The sequence below is a fragment of the Pteronotus mesoamericanus genome, unplaced genomic scaffold (genome assembly GCF_021234165.1).
Source record: "Pteronotus mesoamericanus isolate MK-2021 breed Mesoamerican mustached bat unplaced genomic scaffold, CSHL_Meso_final contig_163, whole genome shotgun sequence".
NCBI classification, from domain to species: domain Eukaryota; kingdom Metazoa; phylum Chordata; class Mammalia; order Chiroptera; family Mormoopidae; genus Pteronotus; species Pteronotus mesoamericanus.
In genome coordinates this window covers 3,101,124-3,119,208 of record NW_026555064.1, presented here as the reverse complement: position 1 = coordinate 3,119,208, position 18,085 = coordinate 3,101,124, and the positions used below count along the sequence as shown (strand labels likewise).

The 18,085-nt window shown below is 40.0% G+C and overlaps 1 protein-coding gene across 7 annotated transcripts in view; it reads left to right on the top strand.

Annotated features, from left to right (window-relative positions):
- The window catches only part of FHIP1A (FHF complex subunit HOOK interacting protein 1A), a 182,940-nt gene that overhangs the window by 30,179 nt on the left and 134,676 nt on the right, over nucleotides 1-18,085 (top strand). Inside the window, exon 2 of one of the 7 annotated variants that reach the window (XM_054562553.1) lies at nucleotides 775-883. The exons of 1 other annotated variant lie outside the window; for it this stretch is intronic. The gene's annotated coding sequence lies outside the window, so the exon portion shown is untranslated. Of the gene's footprint in view, nucleotides 1-774; nucleotides 884-2,409; nucleotides 2,579-2,612; nucleotides 2,679-2,855; nucleotides 3,624-3,647; nucleotides 3,800-18,085 lie in introns of those variants that run through there. 5 more of the 7 variants (XM_054562533.1, XM_054562526.1, XM_054562562.1 and 2 more) reach the window with 5 other exon arrangements.

The following is an 18,085-nucleotide window of genomic DNA, read 5'->3' as shown; positions in this document are numbered from 1 at the left end:
AGCTGGCCATGAAACCGAGCAGAAGAGGAAATAAAGGCAAAGCAAATGGGGAATGCCAGGTAGAGAGTTACTGGGTTGGCCAAAAAGTCCATTATGTTTTTTTCTGTATAATGGTTCTAGTAGTGCTTTGTTGTTTTTAGTGTCATTTAAAACAGTTTTGTTAGAGTGTATTGTGGCAGCTGTCATATCAGAGTGCATTAAAAAAAAACTTAACCAAATTGGTGAATTTTTGTGCAGTCATTTTAATACTGAAGATGGAAGAATATATAGAAAATTGTTGGCATATTATGTTTGTTATTTCAAGACAGGTAAAAATGCAACTGAAATGCAAAAAATAAAAAGATTTGTGCAGTGTATGGAAGAGGATGCTGTGACCGATCAAATATGTCAAATTGGTTTGTGAAGTTCCTTGGTACTATTGATATTTTGGCTAAATATTTCTTTGCTGTGGGGCTTTCTTATACATTGCAAGGTGTTTAGCAGCACCCCTGACCTCTGCTCACTGGAAGACAATAATGGGAGATACCCTACATACTCAAAACATCCAAATCAATAAAGTTATTGGTTAAAATGAAAAAAATGTGTCTTTTATGGAAAAAATCTAATGGGCTTTCTGGCCACCCAATACTTTCTGCACAATGATTGCTGATTCCTTAAGGGCCTCAGCTCTTTAGAAAATATATCCTAACTCTCCAATAGTAGTTAGGTTCAGTATTGTTAAAATATATAAATATTTTTCATTTGATAATGAAAATAATAACTTTTTTTTTGTAGGGTAGAAGACTTGTAAAAGACACAGAGACACGGAGAAAATAAATCACCCTTATTGTGGAATACGCCCTTACTCTTTTTTTCCTATGTAAATGGATTCTCAGGCCAGAAGGTGAATAGATTTCGTAAAGGATAAATTTGGGTTGGATTCATAGAAGACCACTGAATTGGTTTTTGTGATGATAATTTTGACCTCTACCTTTAATTTTGCAGTTATTTTGGAAATTTTTTATCACCCTTGGGAAAAAAAGTCCATTTGTTTTCATTGTAGAGTATTTGAAAGCAAATGATTTTATTATGAAGAGAATGTTTTTAATGGATAGACTTTTGGGAATGATAGGAGATGGAGATTTTCTCATAAATTAAATAGAAGTTATGATTTTTAAAATTTTTATCTATAAGTCTATAAGATATTTACCTATGATAATACCTATACTAGGTAAATATCTTTACAGTCTTATAATGTTGAATTTTTGTATGTTTTACAGTGTATTTTTTCCCAGAAATGATGTATGTAATTAAGAAGGTGCATGTATATTTCTTAATTATTATTTGTCTCTTTTTATCATTAATGGAAAGTCTATGTGGGTTAAGTTGGTAAGGAAAGAAAACTATGAGATGTCAGACAATTTACTTTTTGGTATGTGCTAAGCTATAGGTGAATTTAAGATCTTGGCCTCTGACAGGTGCATTTGGAACAAGAAATTGCCTGGGAAATGGCCTTCTGCACTTTGGGAAGAGCCTGGCTTTTGAAGCATGTTTTCTGATCTGCCACTATTATGTTTGCTCTGCCCATTTGTGCCAGACCATGAAAGCTAACAGTGGGATCCTGTGTTTTGGAAAAACTGTATGAATTCTCCGTGTTTTGGAAGTTGTCACTGTCCATAAAACTACAAAGTAGAGTGTGTGCCCTTTGACTGATTGAGAGGTCTTAACCTTTTTGGAAATTGATGGCTGGCTCCATGCTATGGTTTTTAAAAAGGCATTGTTTTTATATAATGTCTAGTTGCTCTAGTTCTAGAATGTCTTTGTTTTTTTAAAAAAAAGTTCTGTGTGACTCTGAGACCTTTTGTTTGCGAGGGAAGGGCTGTTACAAACTGAGGGACCAGGGTAACGAGAACATACGATTCTAAGGAGGAGCGATGCGGAGTGACGAGGACTGCGGCAGACGAGAGAACGCTCACCTCCCCAAAGGCAATGAAAAAACGAAACACCCTGTGACAGCCGAACAGACAGTGCAGGTTCAGTGCAGCCTGAGCCTACAGTCTATGTCTGCTTAGGACAGTTATGCCTGGAGTAACAACAGTAGCAGAGTAGTAGTATAATACAGTAAAAATAGCTAACAATTTTTGATCGCTTACTCTGCGCCAGGCACATGCATTATCTCACTCTGTCTCCACAATAAAGGTAAATACCCTTATTAACCCACTTAGACATAAAACTGAGGCGGAGAGACGGCATTTGGCCACGGCACAGGGATGGTAAGCAGCAAGTCAAAGCCAGGTTTGTTTGACTCTGGATGTTGAGCTCTGCGATGTGTTTTGATTTTAGGCCACAGAACTTTGAATTGCATTGGGTAGGAAGAAAATTGTCAGTCAGTGGTTAAGTTACTCAGTGTGGGCACCGGCCAGCTTTGTGACCTTGGAGGAGGCAGCCAAGCCTGGGAGAAAGGGCAGTGTTCTTGGTCCTAGAGGAAGAGGGAAGTGCCGTGTCAGTGTGCAGCCGTGTGGCCAGGCTGGAGAGGAGTCTTCACCCGGTGCCCGGGGAAGTGACTAAGGGAAGAGACAGTCCCTGCAAGGTGCAGAAGGTGTGTGGGGGGTTGGGAGTGCGGGGTGTGTGCAGCATACAGAGGTGGAAACTCAGGCTAAATGGAAGTTTAGTAGGAGCTTGTAATGGTGTTGGCAGATGTGAGTAATGTCTACAGGGATATTAGGTGCCGTTGGTTTAGCAGCGTATGAGGGACTATCTAGGGCTGTAGCATAAAGAATTTAAACGCCTGGGGTCTGAGATTTAATCCAGGGCTTCCTGTTACAATATGCTTTAAAACTAAATGAGGTTTTCGTCTGGGTGGAGGGGACTGACTTTTCTCCGCTGGCTTTTGTTCAGTTATCTCCGCAGGCGCCCCTCACTCACCTCAGGTGGATTTTCTGGGGCGTAGTGGATCTCTATCAGGATCACTGGCATTTCCCGTGGCATTTAGTAGAAAGAGAGTCATAAAGAAAGAATGCTGGGAAGAACCTTTGGTTGTTGACTTAACCAGCAGCACAGAAATGTTTGTCTGTTAACATAGCACCTTTAAACAAACAAGCCACTGACTTGTTGCACATTGTAGCTCTCAAAGCCCCTCTGTCTAAATGAATTGAACTCAAGGAAGTGAAAAGTAAAGTCTAGCTATTCCTAACTGGCAACACGTGAACATGAACCTTAGGAAACACAGCAGCCTCTGTGAGAGACCTGTCTGTATAACCCTTACAGACCCCTAAATTTTTTAAGAATTAAAAAAAATATATATATACACACACATAGTTAAAGGGCTGTATCTTGACTGTTTTCCCTGAAAAAATGTGAATATACTACAAAAATATGTGAGAAGTTAAGATTGATGAATAGAGTTTGCTTTCTGCAGCCTGAAGACTTTTAAATAGACACTGAAGGAGGAGGAAGCAAACTTAGTTGCAAGAAACCTAATACTGCTGGAAGAAGGGGGAGACGTGGGACCAAAAATAGAGCAGGAGCCGGGTCTAGGGAAGCCCTTTTGTTGAGTTGTTTCATTGGCTTTAAATGATCGCTTTCCTAGAAGCAACAAGAAAAACTGGTCCAGTTTGTTTTCAGAATTGGAAGAAAATACTTATGTAAGCAGCTCCTGGCTTTGCAACAGTTTCCATCTGGAATATCATTTAAGAATTTGGCCAGATCTCAAGTGATTTATGTTTAGTAAACAAGACTGTCTTCAGCTTCCTATTGTGAAAGAGCAAATGGTTTGGGGTATAGTTGCTGCTTTTCAGTCTCTTTTCATTGCTTGTCCAAGGTAATACTGCGTTAATCTCCATTATTCATCTCCAGTGTTCGGTTTGTGACCGTGTTTCTGAAGCAAGAAATCAGAACAGTGGTGGAAGTTAGAACGGCTTAGGCGATGAGTACCCTTGTTGGAGAGCCACCAAAGCCCCACCTGTTCTTAAGGTTGGTGGTGGGGGAGTGAGACACAGCTTTTGCAGAAACTTAAAACTCAGCTTTTTTTGTTTTTCATATTTCAGGAAAGATGCTTTTAGTTTTATGGACAAATGACATAGGGGAATTTCAAGTCAGCTCTTTTGAATGCTTATGATTTTTCATGTGTTAAGAGTTTACTTTTTCTCCTAATATGGGAAAACATTTCTCTCTGAAATGGTGGGTATCTAGTAAAAAATGACATTTCATTTTGATGTTTGAGGAGACATTATTGTGAAAATGTGAATACTGAGGCACTGTTTTTTGAAATGCGGAGAAAATGTTAATGTTTTACATTTAAATTATTTTTATAGGTCCCCTGTTAAATTCTTCTAATTATTAGGTTTAAAATATTTATGGGAGAGAGGTAAGCATTTTAGCAAAGAAATGGTAATTTTATTCTGCAAGACAAAAAATACTAATGAAGTGTTTCAGAGCACATAATTTAGGAAAACCATATAGTATGTATTTCAGAGTCACTGAAGATATAAAAATAGTTACATTAAGTTAGTAAGTATTCTGCTATAGTAACTTCCTCTAAAACCTCTTCCTAAATCTTAAATTAAAGGTCTTTTCCTAAACTGGTTATCTTAATATTTTGAGTTTTATATCTTACACACAGTGCACACCAAGCAAAAGATGAAACGTTTAGAGGTCACTCTGTCTTTCAGGTTCTATCAGCTATTTTGAATCTAACTCTGAAACTGTTCCTGACGGCTTGGCAGCGAGCCATGCACTTGTCATTTTAGCTTGTTAGAGTGAAGTCTGGTCCTGTCAAGAGCAGGTTTACTAGTCTTTTTTAATTGCTTAAATTTTTTCATTTCCAAAATCAGATAAAGAATTTAAGATGGTGATAAATGTGGACTGAAGTCAAGTAAAAGCTCTGAGTAGATCAGGAATCCATGGAAGGAGGGAAATGCAGAGATGGATGATTTTATGGCTCTTGTGGAGGAGCGGAGGGTTGCTCAAGCTTTTGTATCTAGAACAGAGTTTCAATTGTGCAGTTGAATGAAACGTATATGGTATTTATTTGACTCTAGTATAAACAGTTTTGTGCATTTTTTTTGTTGTTGTTGCATTTAAATGTGCCACCTATTCTTCTGGAGAATGGGAGGCTAAGTATTAGAAAGTTGAGGAAAAACTGCTGAAGACAAGGTAGAATCTGGAGCAGACAAAAGAGAGGGGTTGTCTCGTGAGCCAAAGGCGTTACCTGCTCAGGGGTGATGTCAAAAGAACCTACAGTACAACAGAGAGAGGAGAAATGGCTAAAAAAGAGCCGAGGAGGAGAGACGTTTAGGAAGAGGCAGGAAGAGAAAACAGTTCTGTTGAGTAGAATGTCTACAGGTGCCTCTGGGAATAGGAGAGGCCAAGTTCCCCGGCAAAGGGTCAGGCTCCTGTTGTCCATGCGTCTGGCAGTCTGAGGTGTGGAGTCTGTGGCACTCATTATGCCTGTGAGAGGGAACAGATGTGGAAAAGGAGGTTGGGGGTCTATGAGCCTCCAGGGATATGTTTAGAGCCTCAGCGTCTTGTGCGTGACCTTGCGGGGCTGGAAGACAATAGCAGGTGGGACTCTGTGATTGACTGGGTAATCTAGTTGAGTCAAATCAGAGCAGCCTAACAGGCCCGTCTCTTTCCAGGGAATCATTCCACCCCTGGAGGACTTGGGGATGGGATTTGCTTTGTAATGTGTGAGGGTAGGGCTGACCATGAGGAACTTTGGACTTGTGTCATTAGAACTCTCTTTTTGTTTCCTCCGCCCTCTTCCTGGGGTGCACCGTGGGTTCACATTGTTCGGTGACAGGACCCAATTTGCTGGAAATGTATTTCATAGTCTGGATCTTTCTTGATTGTCTTCCCACTTACCAAAATTTACTTGTTTACTCTCTGGTATCCCTATTCTCTCCAAGTAACTGGAACTAATTTGGTTAAAACAACAACAACAACAACAAAAACCCTTTGTTCTCTTGTTGAGAGTTAATATAAATATAACTCCTTCTTTGTTATATGTTTGCATGCAAAAGAAGGATTCGCATTATGTTGACTCTAAGAAATGGTGACATTTTGGGCATATCTTTGGGTAAATAATATGGTGATATTACAATGGAGTCTTTGTATGCATATATTTTACTCATGGAAATTAAACTCACACACTTGGCTAAAAGAAAAAAGAAAGGACAAGAAGTAACAATTGAAATATGATAAGCAGAGTCCTGGAGTGAACATGAGATTGGAGATACGAGCCTGCAGCTTGTAGGGAGATTTCATTTCCTCTCAGAGCTTGAGCATTGGGTTTAATGGTGTGACCCATAAAATGCAAGCAAAATACTTTATTTAGTAATTACCTGAAGAGTTAAATAGTCTTGCCCAAAAGGGCCAGGAAAACTGGTTATCTTAGACTTAGTGAGAGCCAGCATAATGTTGAAGTTTATGAAGAATTTCAGGGAGTTTTCAAGGATAGTTTTAACTGTTTGTAATTGCTGCCTTGAGTTTGACCTGGGCTCTAACGTGGTTCCCTGTGCCAGTAGACATGACTGTACAGTGTTGGTTGGCCAAGGGTAGTTCTTTCAAGACTCCTGTAAGCTCCTTTTGAGATTTGGGACTCTGTTGCTCATCTTAGCCAAAGGAGCTTCGATAACATTTTTGTTGAATGAAATAATGAATACGTAACACCTGTGCCTGGTGCCCTCTCTTCCCCTCGTGGTCCCCGGGACAGGCATGAGTGGGGACATTATGGCCGCTTGGGTGTGGAGCAGATGGTTCTTGTTGAGTGGTTTAGATCGTCTGCTGGAACTGGATTGCAAGGTTCTGACTTGCTGTGCGGTCTTTCCTTCCTGCCCCTCGGTTCCTGCCCTAACCAAAGAAGGTAGCTATGGGGATTGGTAGAGAGTAGGACGATGGTGTGTATATGAGACCCTGGTGGCTTGGAAGGTGCTATTACTATCCTTGGAAAAAACCCCCCAAAACAAACCCATATTTTCCATTCCACGATAGGACATGTGGTCATTGCATGCAGTTTTAGCACCCGAAGAATGGATGCCTCACTCCGCTTACCCTCCCACCCCCACTTAGAAGGTTCTATTTCCTCATTTGCTCCTTAAAGGTGGTTTTGAATACTGGAATTATGAGTGACTTACAAATCAAAGCCTAATAGAAGATGTGCCATCCATCTCCCCGAAGTCACTGTCTTCCCCTATCCCTCCCCAGCTCTGTTCTGTCTTTTCCCCTGTGGTCCGTTGCGGACTGCGGTTATGATCCCAGTAACTTTATGTGTGACTTGCCTGGCAGCTTACAAATGTGTTTCATAAAGAAAAGTTTTACCAGTTTAGCAGGTGGCCCTGCTGATAACAATCCTGAGCATGTGGCGTCTTGTGCTGTATCTCACGAGTATCACCATGGCACTTACTGCAAGCTGTCTGCTTGATGGGGTAGGGTTAAGTGAAGATAATTACCGTTGGAGCCTGTCTGTTTGTTGTTTGCCATTCACAGATGTTCTGTGGCCCTCAGTGAGTTTGGAAGCTCCTGTGTATGAACCCAGACCTTCATACCAGACACAAATGGGATCTCACTGCTAAGCACTCATTCTGATAATGTTTTTAGTGTTTTGTCAGCCTCTTGGGCCAGTTTGATCTTTTTACATTTTTAATATGCCACCCCACCTCTGTTGCATTGAATAGAATCACAGAAATGGAGGGACTTGTAGAGGTAATCAGATCCAGTGTTCTTTAAACTTTCTTTATGAGTAAAACCACTCATAAAATATAATTTATGCCAATATGTACATCAGAGAAAAGCTGAACTTCCAGTTCGGAGAGAGACTAAAATGGGAGCTTCAAATCCTCTATTGTTTCTTTACTCCCTTTCCACCCCTGCATTGAGGTATCTGGATGGAACATCCAGGGCTCTGCAGAACTCAATTTGAAAACCGCAGCTCTGGTGTAAAGGGTGTTTTTCTAAGTCTTAGGCAAATCTCCTTAGCCCCAATTTGCTGTTTATTGCTTCCTGAAAGCGAAACTTTAAAACAGAACTGCTCAAGTTTTTCGTCTGCATTTCTCTGGGTGCGAGTCCCCTAGCGACTCTCCCCCGTCATCGTGGAGCTTATTGTGTGCCGTGAATGTGCAGCCCAGCCAGCGTGCACTGTCGAGTACCACAGGTCGAGAGCTGACCTGAGTCACAGAGTGGACCTGCTCTTTCTCTTTGACAACGGTGGTATCTGGATGAGGCTATGAATATGCTTAAGAAGTTAGGATGTCCTACCTGGAACAGGCTTTAATTGTAGATCATTGATTCTCAAAGTGTGGCCCCCCAGCCAACAGCAGCGGCAACATCCCCTAAAACTTGTTAAAATCCTTGGCCTCTGCCTCAGACCTGCTGCATCAGAAACTTCGACGGCGGAGCCCAGCAATTGTCCTGAACAAGCCTCCTTGGTGACTCCGCTGCCCACTGAAGTCTGGGAGCCACAGGAGCTGGACAAGGCAGCGACGGTGCCAGGCGAGGGCTGCTTCCTGCCCTCCCGCCCCCTTCCTCCAGCAAACTTCTTGCTTCGCTATGGAAATTTGATGTTTTCTCAATCTTCCGTGACATCCTAAGCAACTTTATCTTCAAAACAAATACCCTAGGGCTACCTTTCAATTAGATTCCCATCCCTTGGTCCCTTTCACATGGAGATTGGGAGGCAGCCGCTGGAAGTATATGGACACTATTTTTAGATGTTAGTTGGAAGTCCCCCATTGTCTATGGAAGGAAGGGATTTTCTGCTTGTGCAGTCAGGGCCTTATTTGTCTGAATATTGCTGAGGGAACCCAGAATCAGAGGCCTTTCAGTCTCTCCTCTCTGGGGAGACTGTGAGGGGGCCTTTCCCAAGTGGAGCCCTTAGGTGACCATAATCAGCTTATCCATGTCAACATTATGCACCACTTTCTTTTGTCTTGTGTCTTTCTGGTTAACTAGGCTGTCACCCAGCAGCCTGGAGCTGGGGATTCCTGATGTAAGACCCAAGAACTACCCATGAAAACAGAAAAATAAACTTTGCTTGTTTGTATGGATACGATATTTTGTGGATAGAAGGTCCATAGTTTTCATCAGAATTTGGGAAAAAATCTATGCACTGCCCCTTCCCGCCCCCACCAAATGCTGATTAATTGTCGCTTTAGCTACTTTTGGATAAAAGATTTGCAGTCATTTGAGATGGAAGAGCTTCCAGGGGGATTGGTGACCATCTTTTGGCCTGCTTTGGGGTCTCCTCAGCTGTGATTGTATACATGGAGCAGAGTAGGATTGGTCCTTTAACTCGTGCAATCCCGTGTTTCTGTTTCTGCTGGTGGGAGGGACACATACTCGTGTTTATATAGTAGTTTCAGGTATAGTTTTTAAAAAAGCAATCCTGTGACGTATATAGAGCAGGAGGATATTATCTCTACTTAGAGTCGATGACACTGAGGCATAGAGAAAAGCATGAAACCATGTCACTAGTTTGCCTGTTATCCGAAAGCATTGGACCTTCCCACTAGTTCATGCTCTGATTACTTCTAAGTACATTTGTATGATGCCTAGAAATGTCCTAAAAGTTTATTGTGGATTAAAAAAAAACAGTTGTTTAACTAAGCTAACATCATTATTCTCTCTCTAAAGGAAATAAATCACGTTCAAATTGTGGGGTTTTTTTTTTTTTTTTGCTGTTCCTTATTTTAGTGATTGTAAAACAACTTTTTATAGACATAATTTCTCCACAGTCAAATAAAAACTGGCTCCAGCCCCAATTCTTTCCCTCTCCTCAAAGATCATAGAAAACTCTACCTGATTATATTTTTTAAGCATGTCGGGTCAGGAGAGAGCAAGTCATTGGCAACTGGTCGCATTGCCTCATTTTCATTAGATTGTTCTTTGGGTTTCAAAGACTAGTGTCCTTGTAACTTATATTACAGAGCCTTAAAATTGCTCATAAAAGTTTGCTGTGGAAGAGTGGCAAATGTGAGGTAAATTGAGAAGGTCAAGGGGAAAACTGTGCTAAGAGCTTCTCATAAATGAATTGTCATAAAAGCACAGAGATTTCTCCAAGTGACAAATTAACCTGAGATAGTGCTTTGCATTTTTAAGTAATGTATGCGAGGGTAATACCATTTGTGTTCAAGCCAGAGGTCAGTGACCTGCTTATTTTACTTGTGCCATTGTCCAGTAGTGTAGAAAAGCAAGGTGTGTATGTGGATATTTAATTTACTTTTATTTTGCAACTGCATTGCATCTGTGGCTCGGTCGGCAGCGAGAGTATGTGTGTTAATAATGCAGGCTGGCATCTGAAGGTGTCTGTGCTGAGGGCTTGGGGATGACACATTTTACAAAAGGAATAATTGTGCGTAGAAAACTTACAACGATCTTGTTCTGACTTGAATTACTCTTTTACTTTAGTGGGGTCACTGCAGAGGACATCAAGATGTCAGCCACGTATTTAGTTCCCTGGCATTGGTTGGGTAGAAAAGTCATTAGCCAGTGGGGTGGTTGTTCTTTCTCTCAACAAGTCAAGGGTTTGACTATGATAACTTTGAGCGGGTGACTCCATATGTCTGAGGAACATGCATATTAATGTCATTTAGACTACATTAATTTTAGGATTTCGTACATCTATGATTCGTTGAACAGTAATGAGCATAAGGAGAAGAGGATTCCTGCCCTATCCAGTGAAACCCAGTGGATCACGTGAAAACTCTGTGTTCTTCAAGCCATTGATGGCAGTATTAAGAGTTTAATAATAATAATAATAATGATATCTTTGCCCTCTTTATTCTTCTACTGAAGTTTCTGTTTTCTTTCTTTGGCCTTTGGCCATGTTGCAGTTTTGTTCCAGGATTTTAATTTGTGGGGCAAAGACAGTGGGCATGATGTTAGCTAATTACCTCAGGTGCTGGCTGGTATGGACTTGACCTTTCAAAATCCGAGCATGATGCCAAAGATCACATTTGTGCTTGAATGAGATTTTCTTGTTGCTTCTCTTTCAGGGAAACTGATGAGTGCAGACACAGAGGAGATCAAGGGGTGGGGCTTGGCTCAGGAGCTCAAGGCCCTGTGCCCACCCATTAGTCCCCCAGCCCAGGCTGGTGGGCGTTTCTTGGAAGAAGCAGAATAGAGTCGTGTAATTGAGACCAGAAAGGAACCTGGGGCAGGGCAGGTCTCTGGACTTCCCTGAAGTTTTTTGTTTGTTTGTTTGTTTGTTTGTTTGTTTGTTTTTTAAACTCCAGGTCTCTCCTGGTATCTGTCGTTCTTTCTTCCTTTTTTACCTTTAGTGTATTTATTTTCTTATGAGAAAAAACAACAGCACCTGAATCTGGGCTTCCTGTGGTGGAACCTAGTGTTATAGAATCTGTTTGTATCTAAATAAAGAAGGTAAATCAGTTTTAACAGCATGCCAATCAGCTGACCCAGGAACCTGATGGGTATTTTGAGGTTGTGTCTGGACAATTGAGGACTTTGGATATATGTAGGGTTAGGAAATACCTGTGTGATTATAAGGCTTGTTGTTTATGGTAAAACATATTACCCTTGCATTACAGTCCAGTGACTTAGGGTCTGACTTCAAAATAGCTTTGCTTTAATAATTTAAAAAAGCCCTTTTTTGTTGTTTTCTGCCTTATAATTGAGATAAACTTACATAACACAAACACTGTGAATATTTTTTTTTTTGTCAAGAGAATTTAAGAAAGGTTAATTGACTGACCACTTCGTTCATGTATTTGAATTCAGTGGCTGATAGGCTAGAATGATATAAAGCCAGATCCTTTCCTTTAAGATCACAGCCTCCTAAGGGGATAAAACCATAAACAAATATTAACAGGGACACGTAGAAGGTGCCGTGTGATTGCAAAGGACGTTTGCTGCACTTTCCTTTTTAAGCGTCCCTCTGAAAGAGGAATCTTTTCCTCTTGCTCTTGTTTTTTTTGTAGTGACTTGTCTTCATTGTGTTCATGTTTTCTGTTAAGAATTTCATATGAAAGTTTTGTCAACTGCTTTGTGCTTCTGAATGTTTCTTGCGTCTCAGATTCAGATATAAATATAAGTGGTGATGCCCAATGTTAATCTGTTTGTTGGAATTATAAAATGTGCTTGATATAACTTGATATAAATGTTAGTATGAAAAAAGGTATTTTTGAATGTTGGAGAGTAAACTGGGATTCTGTTGTCCAGTAAACTCCAGGGCTGTTTGCTTACTTAAGCCAGTCTTATATTCCATACATTTCTTTTTTCTATTGTGTCTCACCCCATCTCCTCCAAAACCCCAAGCCAAAAAGGAGTATACTTCCTGTCTTCTTTGCTTTGAACTTTCCTGAAACTTTCTATCGTTTCTTTTCTTGTTATTAAAATCTCTTGCATGTTTGCAAATGATGATAACAATGCCTTTCCTATTTATACTAGTAAATGAAGGATTTAATGAGCAGTATTTATATAGAGCTCTAGGACTCTTAGAGGAAGGACTAAATAAAATGAAATAGTATTAAGTAAGGTAAATAAGTTATTTTCTTGAATAAATCTGAGTTTTATTAAGGTGAATTATATGCTAAATGCTAATATATATATATTTTCAATTTTAAGACTTTTAAAATATAGTTAATGCTGTTTACACATTCTAATGTCCCTATTTTGAGGCATTTCTGAAGTGGCACAGTTGTCATTTTTTCCCCATTAATTTTATAGAGTATCTTTAAAATGTTACTTTGAAAAATTCTTTAATGTCTCATTTTTGGCCCATGATATGTACAAATTAATGTCAATTGACTTTATTTTAATAATCTGTTAAATTAAAATCTTGCAACATGTTGGTCAAGTGCGAGAATATAATTTTCATAGCTAAATTTTTAAACCTTAACAAGAGTTTTATTTTCTCTCTCTTGGTGTAAATTACTTAAAGGGCAAATGTATCTGGTTCTACTTTATGGTTTAATAGAAAGGTCCTTCCCTCCTTTCACTATCTTGACAGCTGAGAAAATTAAGGGAACAATCAGCAGATCAGTGTAAGAGAGCGGAAATTTGTCCAGTGCGCTGGAATTTGCTTCCTCCCTGGTGTGAAAGCCTGTATTTGTGACCTGCAAAGTGACGTTGTGTAAAATGTGAAGGACAGGTGTTTACTCTGGCCTTGGGCAAGGTGAGAATTTGAAATGGAAGAGTTGGGCTCTGTATACATAGGAGGTGACTTGGAACTTGACCAGTCTGTCAGTTTTCTTACCTATCATTGAAACCGGAGACTAAGTGAAGGAGAAATAATTTCACAACTCGTAATGTAGCTCTAAAATCTTTTTTCTTTTGGTTGATGTATTTTAAGCAGTTGCATACATTTTCCATAAAATTTACTGCCTCCCATTTACCTTTGAACAGAAGCCAACTGGAGAAATATTTAGAAGGTTATAAGCAACAATAGAACAAACTGTTAGAAAGGGGCTTTTGTGGCATTCCTCAAGTGTGTGCTGGTGGAAAAATTACTGTAATTTGACAGCAACGTGTTGGAAAACAATTTTATTTACTATTTAGAAATAACATAAATGAGCCTTGCTTTTTAGATTCGCAGGTTCAAAACATTTAGTCATGCCTCGCTAGCTCAATCTTTGCTCATTATGCTTTACACTGATGGAATTAAACGTGACACATGGCAGTGCTGGATCAGCTCCACAGCTCTAAAATGCAGGGTTTGATTGAATTCTGGGAAAAAGTTAAAGATGCTGTTTACTGTCAGAAATGGAGATTTCTGAAATTTTGTTTTTAGCCTAAAGTTGGTTCAAGAAAGTACTCCGATGACAGTAGAGGGGAAGAACATGAAGAATATCTAATTGTAAATTGCCTTTTGAGACCAAAAAAGAAACCAAGAAAGAGCAAATAATTTTTCAAAGCCAGGTCCTTGGTGAGTGTATCCGGCTGTAATATCACCAGTCTCACGGGGAGTGCACTTTTAGGACTGTGTCTGTTTGTGCTGGTAGTAAACGCATGTTTAATGGCCTTTCGGCCCGGAAGCATCCAGTTTTATCTTCTGGGTATGGAAGGACACTTAAGGATGAAGGTCAGAACTTCATGATACTTGCTGTGAGGTTCATGGGTATCGAGAGAGCAGAGCTGCCTTAATATAATGCCCATAATTTTCAAGGAATTCTTTGGAGTCTATCGTATGATTATTTTGCTTACCTTGTACAGGGACCATCTACACAGCTTCTGTCCGACTTTTACTGGACTCACTGACTTGTGCTTCAGTATTCATAAGGTCATATGAACATTTTGTATGGCCTAAGATCACCTGTCATTTTTTTTTTTCATGGTTAAGGGTAGAGAATTGAAAGTTAGACTTAAGTTTGAGTTTCAGCCCTGCCCCTGTGTGATTTTAGTTACGTAATCTCTTAAGCGTCAGTTGGTTGTCTGTAAAATGGCTATTGATTCATGCATCAAACAAATATTAACTAGTAATTTCTATGTGCCAAGCCTATTCTTTGTGCTGGGAAGTGGGAATGAGCAAAGCAGACAAAACCCCTGCTCTCATGGTGCTTACATTCTACTCTGGGAAATGGAATGTAAATTAATACAAGTTCAATATAATATATGTTAGCCCCTGGCCGGGTAGCTCAGCCAGTTACAACATTGTCCCGATACGCCAAGGTTGCAGTTTGATCCCCAGTCAGAACACATTCAAGACTCAACCAGCGAGTGCATCGGTAGGTGGAACAATAAACCCATGTTTCTCACTCTTTCTCCCCGCCAACCCCTCTCTCCAAATATATGTATTAAATGGTGACAGTTGCTACAAACAAAAATAAAACAGGGTCAGGGGTGACAAGACTGAGCGACCAGATTGAGAGGCAGTTTCTCTTTTACGTGGGATAGACCGGGCAGGCCTCTGTGCTGAGGTGATGTGTAAGCAGAGACGTACATGGGAGAGGAGTGATATGTGAGGATCTCTGAGGGCAGGGGACCTCAGGGGCAGCAAGTCCCCAGCAGACCCTGCACAGCCCCTGAAGTGAGAGCCGCGAGGTGTGTGAGGAGCAGCGGGGTCACCTGGAGGACAGCGCGTGGGAGCCAGAGCGGCCGTGGGAGTGGCTGCCTTGTAGGTTCTGTGTAGAAAATTGAGTGAGATAACACATTTACTGTTCACTCTCACACATTAAAGGATTAATGCACCATCACAAGTGAGGATTATTTTAGGAATGAAAGAAGGGTTCAGTAGTATACACTTTATTAATGACATTCACCGTCTTATTAAATACAAGTAGGAAAGAAATCATATGATCATTTTTATAGAAAAGACATCTGATAAAATTTAATATTGATTATTGATTTAAAAACAAACACCTCAAAATATAGTAGGAACTGTTTCTTGGAGGCTGTCTCTACAAGCTCTGCAAACCAAAGTTGTCAGATACCATGGGGAAATGTTGGGTTAAGCCAAACTAAGCATGGTTCTCTACTACAGGCCTTTGTAGACCCTTAATCCACATTATGTACTTTGTGAATATTCAAGAGAGAGATTTAAAATGCAGCATTGTCATAATTTATTTGAATATAGAACCTTAAACAATGACTACTATTTTTTTTCTTTAAGAAACATAAGAATTCTTATAAGTAGTTGTCATGTTGGGGAAACATCACTTCGGTACTTGAATTTTGCTTTTGTTCATCTCCATTATTTATTTTAATGAATCAGTACTCTTGATTTATTTTTAAAATGCCTATTCTCTCTCTCTTTGCCTGCTTTTTCCTCTGTGATATTCTGCAACTCACTAATTATTTTGTGGCTGAGATCGAGCCTCTCAAAGTCATCTAAATTACATTGGGTTTCTTGGGTAAGGAAGAGAATTCTACATGATTAATGCAAAAATCTTAGGGATTGATTGAATGGAAATTAAAGATTGAATGTTTGTTTGACTGAGCGTTTCCTGAAGCTTTTAAAAGTTTTGCTGTTCAGTGGGAGGAATTAAATCAACTGAAGAGGTAGCTAGTTGAGGAATCGTAAACTTAATGTAGAGAAGAGCATTATGTGGGCTGGAGAATAAGGGTTCTACCTTTGTCTTCACCATTTACCAGTTACTTAATTTTGAGCAGGTCACTTAGCCTCCCTTTGCTTCAATTTTGTCGTCTGTAAAATTCAGGGATTGGATTTAGGTGCATCCATTATAAGATGCAGAGTTACCGCTAATACACTTAAATCAGTGATGAATGAGGGCTGATGTAGAATATTTTGTTCCACTCTGCAAGTTTCCACATGTAACGATAACCTTGTGTCTCAGTTCAGCTCTTTTGGAGAATGAAATTATTCAATAAATTAGCTCATTGTCCACTCCAGGTATTTGAAAACTTGTTGAATTGTTTGAGACTTTTGTCTTCCTTGATTGATTTGTTAATTACCCTATAGGAAAGCACTTGATTATAACACGGGTCAATTAATTCAGTGCTATGAGTAAATCTACACCTCCTGCATTTGTTTTACTGATATAGGGAGAAATCCATGATGTAGATTTAATTATCCTGTCCCCCCCCACCCCCACCCCGTGGTCTTTGGTGGCTTTGCTGTGTCTTTTGCACACTCCCTGCCTGTTAGCGGATTTCTGAACTCAGCACAATAGGAGTCTAAATTCACTGAATTTATACCATCTGGAAAGGAGCTTTCAATTTTGTTCCTCTGTTAAAATTAGGGATGTGACATAGCTGTTACATGGAAGGATTGTAAGCATGGATATGATTTGATTATGCGGAGGTAGAACATTTTGTTAGAAGGAAAGCACTTGCCTGGGGAGAGATTTGAGAGTGACTGAGTTGTAAACTGTCAACTTCCCTCCCCTTTTTTAACAGGAGACATATTTTGTTTTTAAAGGAAATGACAACCAAGTGAATTGTCAAGACCCAGTGAAGTTTTAGAGAGTCCTTTTAATTTACTTGGGTTCCGTTTAACCTTGCTTTCCATGTCATTCTGAGCATTACTGTCAAAGGGCTCAGCTTCCTTTGAAGCTGCTGCTGGGGGAAATCATGATGGGAAAATATAAGAGGGGTTCCCAGCAAAGCCCTTAGTGATACACAGCGATGCCTCATTACCTAAGTCAGAGCTTGTGTGGGGGTGCCTAAAATGCAGCATGTAAGGGGGTGTGTGTGTGATAATGAACACCAAGATGGGAGAAGTATTTCTCATGAATAAGAGATGCCCTTTCATAATTCAAGAGTCACCGCATGAGGAGAGGCTTGAAATCGCCCCAGAAGCGTCTGGGAGCACTCTGTAATCCTTCAGAGGCAGCAGGGGAGCCTGCGTCGCTCCAGTACGTGGTGATAGCACCGTTCCCGTGGGTTAATGGAAGAGGGAGAGTTCTTTTACTTGTAAAACCTCTTGCAGTTAAATGCCCAGAGATTTGATTATGAAATATACTGCAAGGTCCCAGGTGCTTAATAAATGATCCATTGATTAGTGTGAAGAAGGCAGATTTGAAGGTACTGAGGAAATTTTAATATGAAGAGTTTGTTTATTTGCATGTGAAATATTATCCTTTACTTTTGATTTATTTTTAGTTTTTTCAATTACAGTTGACACGCAGTATTATTTTACATTAGTTTCAGGTGTGCAGCGTCATGCTCAGACATGATTTTTATGGCGTGATCCCCCGACAAGTCTAGTACCCACCAGGCACCTCACATGTTATCCTTAACTGTTCCCGTCTCATACTCCCTCCTCCTGTGCCTGGTAACTACCTCTGCGGTGCCTTGTTTTGAAGATTTAGGTCACATTGCAGTTCCCCTCACCCCATTTTTTCCTTTCATGAAACGTTTGTTATAAGAAAAGGTATTAAAGTCCAAGCCTGTAAGACATATATAGGTCAAAAAACACACACTCATACCCTCTTACAGTAACTTTTTAGGGAGCCATCTTTAAATATATTGGACTATTGCAGACAAATTATCACATTAATGAGTGGCCCATCCTTTGGGGCTTGGGGAATCTTTAAACAGAAATCTTGAAAAGACATATTTATATTAGACTCTGACTTGAATTGCTCACCTTAGTCCATCTAAAGTGGGGGAAATATTTTACCTAATACTTAGAACTATATCAGAACAAGTTGCATCTTGTTTCTTGCTTTTATGTAACAATTATGATCATTTATAA